Below are 3,792 nucleotides of genomic sequence, written 5' to 3' on the forward strand. Positions count from 1 at the left end.
TCATATATATATATATATATATATATATATATATTAGATTCTTGTTGCTAAAACAGGATATCTGACATCTACAATTCTAAGGAGGAAAGATTTATTAGGGCAGACAGCTTGCAGAGGTTTCAATCCATAGTCAGCCGGCTCCAGGGCAGAGTGGCAGAGCAGAGGGGTGTGGCAGAGGCAAAAGAGCTCAGAGAGCAGTCAAGAGAGGATGGGGCCAGGGATTTAGCTCCATGGTTCCGCCACCTGCCCTGCAAGCAAGCGCAAGGACCCGAGTTTGATCCCTGGTACCAAAAAAAAAAAAAAGAAAAAGAAATAAGAGAGGATGGAGAGAGACAGACCCATCAGGCCACGCCCTCAGTGACCCAGTAGACTAATCTGCTGGAGTGTCACCCTGCATGATCCGGTCACCTCCTCACCTAAGAGTGCGTGGTACATAGACCTATTTGGTGGTGGTGCTGGGGATTGAACCCAGGGCCTCTCAAATGGTAGGCAAGCACCCTACCACCAGAACTATGCCCCCAGCTGTACTCCTGTCCTTACTATTATTATTGTTATTTTTACTACAGTGCTGAGGATTGAACTCAGGGCCTTTGCACTGAGCTACATCCCCTGCCCATTGTTATTTTGAGACAGAGTCTCACTAAGTCACTAAATTGCTAGGCTCCGAGTGCTGGGATTACAGTTGTGCACCACCATGGCTGAATGTGGAGTGAACTGGGGCTTCCTATGTAGTGACTGTAGCCCTGCTGACACCAGTCGTAGCCCCAGCTCCTATGAACAGAACTGCTCGGCCATCCGTCCTGGACACTATGATGTAGTATCTCATTTAACTCTCACCGACTCAGCCACCACTTACCAAGGACCCGCTACTGCCAACCACTGCTCCATGGTGGGACAGAAAATAAGATGCCAGTCACCCATGGTGAAAGGCATACGTGATTACAGATGGAATGGGTCCAGGAGGCTGGGAGAACCCAGGCCTGCCCAAGGAGAAGGGTGTCAAACTTGGGTTTCATCTGCTTCAGGCTAGGGTGGTTGAAGTCGAGGGTGCGTGAGGAAGGAGCTAGTCAGGGGAAGTAGGACCAGAGGGAAACAGGACCTGTGAACTCCCCTGGATGGTTGTCTGGGTCAGAATTAAACTCTAGCCATGCATGGTGGCGCATGCCTGTAATCCCAGCACTTCCGGAAGCTGAGGCAGGGGTGTTACCACAAGTTCAAGGCCAGCTTGGACTACATAGTGAGTTCAAGGCTACACAGTGAGACCTTGTCTCAAAAAACAAAAAAAGGAAAAAAAAAAAAAACAAAGGGCCAGCAATTTAGCTCAGTGGCACTGCGCCTGCCTCACAAGCGCAAGGTCCTGAGTTCGATCCCCAGTACCAAAAAAGAAAGAAAGAAAGAAAGAATTGGGCTCTAATAGTAAATAATGGAAGCCCCATTTAACTTCCTTTTTCTGTTCGTTTTGAGTTTCTTTTTTCTTTTTTGTACCGGGGATCGATTTTTAGTTTCTTTACAAACTTGAAACTCTGGGTCGGATCCCTCCCCACTCCGCACTCATGCGTGTTTATCACTCCAGGAGAGTCTGTCTCACAAGGTTCTTTAGCCCAAAGTTTACCTGGCTAAGATCAAGATTGATACTGAGACTGAGGACACCAACAGGAGACAACAACAGGAATTCCATTAACAAGCTTTTTACAGTGGGTTCTGGAAGCCATCCAGCTCTCTGCCTGCTCCTGGAACAATTTCTTGGTCTCCAATCATCATCCTAATCCTGCAGCCTCCTGGCATTCCAGGAAAAGCGGTGCCTCCCAGACCACCCCATGCCAGGTTCCCCCTAGCAAATCAGTGTTGCCTCCACAGCAGGAGCCATCACCCCAGATGGAAGCCAAGTTATCCCCTCAGGGATTTCACCTCCCGGGACCAATCCCAAAATGCCAATCTCCAGCCCATGGTTGGCTGTTGACCCTCGACTGGGATTATCTGCCCTGCCAGCCGTGGACTCCACCTCCCTCAGGCTTTGTTTTCACCCAAAGCTCCTGCAGCCATGGAGACAGATCTTCGACCTCTTTATCTGTCCCTCCCAGGGTAGCTTGCTGAGCACAGCTCTGTTCTGCCCTTCACCCTGCTCATGTCCTCTTGATTGCCATCATGGAGCCAGTGGCTGAGCCTGCTCTGTTGGGATTTGAAGAGTTGAGACTTTTACCCTAAAATTTCCAGAACACTCCTGCCTCGGCCTGCAGGTGACTGGGACTATAGGCCTGCTCTTCTGCACCCAAACACTTTTTCTTTCAAGGGTAGGATTACCCAGTGCCGGTGTATGGGAGGCAAGTGCTCTACCACCGAGATCTGCTTTTTTTTGGGTACCAGGAATTGAACTCGGGACCTTGCGCTTGTGCAGCAGGTGGTGAAACTACTGAGCTAAAACCTCCGCCCTGAGATCTTTTTTTTTTTTTGGTACGGGGGCTTGAACTTAGGACCTTGCACTTATGAGGCAGGCGCTAGAACCACTGAGCTAAATCCCTGGTCCCCAAAGATTTCTTTTTTCAGTACTGGGTTTAAACCCAGGGATTTCACACTGAACCACATCTCCACCACCACCCGCCCCCTTTCTTTTTTTTTGAGACAGGGTCTCCCTATGTAGTTTAGGCTGGCCTCAAACTCACAGTGATCCTCCTGCCTCAGTCTCCCGAGTGTGCGATTACAGGTGTAGGGCACCATGTCCCGCATCTCAAACCCCTTTTAAATTTTTTACTTTGAGACAGGGTCTCAATAAGTTGCTAATAACCCGGGCTGGGCTTGAACTTGCAATCCTCCTAGCTCTATCTCTCCTAGTACTGGATTTACAGGTTTGTGCCACCATACCTGTCATCTCACAAATTATTAGTAAACTATTTTTTTTAACTTTTTCTTTTTTTTTTTTTGAAACAGGGTCTCGCTATGTAGTTCAGGCCGGTCTTGAACTAACTATGTAGCTGGGGGGTAGACTCAAACTCATGGTGATCCTCCTGCCTCAACCCCCTGAGTGCTGGGATTGCAGGTGTGGACCATTAAACTCAGCTCCTTATTAGTGAAGTATTTAAAAATGAAAAGGCTTAAGGGAAAGGCATAACATTCATACATTGTTTACTCAGCAAATACTATCTATTCAGAGCCTACTGCATGGCAAGATTAGTTCTAATAATCCTGCCCCTTCTTAGTTTATGGGAGTTGTCGGGGACCAAAAAATTAAAAAAATACAACAGGTCACTTGGGCCTGTTGGTGCACGTCTGTAACACCAGCACTCTGGGAGGCAGAGGCAGGGGAATTGCGATTTGAATCCATCTTGGGCAATAGTGATTTAGCAAGATCCTGGCTCAAAATATAACAAAGGTTGGGGATGTAGCTCAGTGCAAAGTCCCTGGGTTAAATCCCCAGTTAAAAAAAAAAAAAGTCAGATACAGAGCTATAGAGACATATCATACAGGACGAGGGCCAAGTTCAGGTCAGGTGTGAAGGGTGGGGAGGGCTATTTTATGTGGGGTGCTCGGTTGGTCTGACAGGTGGCTTGTGAATACAGCAGGCAGTGGAAAAGGCAAATGCACAGGCCCGGCGGCGGGGACGCGGTGCGGCTACAAGTGCTGTCCAAGTTGACTGTAAGGGGGCGTGCAGAGAGCAGGAGGCTTGCAGAGCCAGGACAGTGAACACGCCGGCCACTCTACGCCCAGGATGGACCCCGGGCCGCGCCACACCCAACATGGCGGCGCACCCCCCCCCCGCTTGCGGACTAGCGGAAATACGTTTAGCGGGCGCCGGAA

The sequence above is a fragment of the Heterocephalus glaber genome, unplaced genomic scaffold, assembly GCF_053883595.1.
Source record: "Heterocephalus glaber isolate CG9 unplaced genomic scaffold, H.glaber_assembly_v1.0 deba00001610, whole genome shotgun sequence".
NCBI lineage: Eukaryota > Metazoa > Chordata > Mammalia > Rodentia > Bathyergidae > Heterocephalus > Heterocephalus glaber.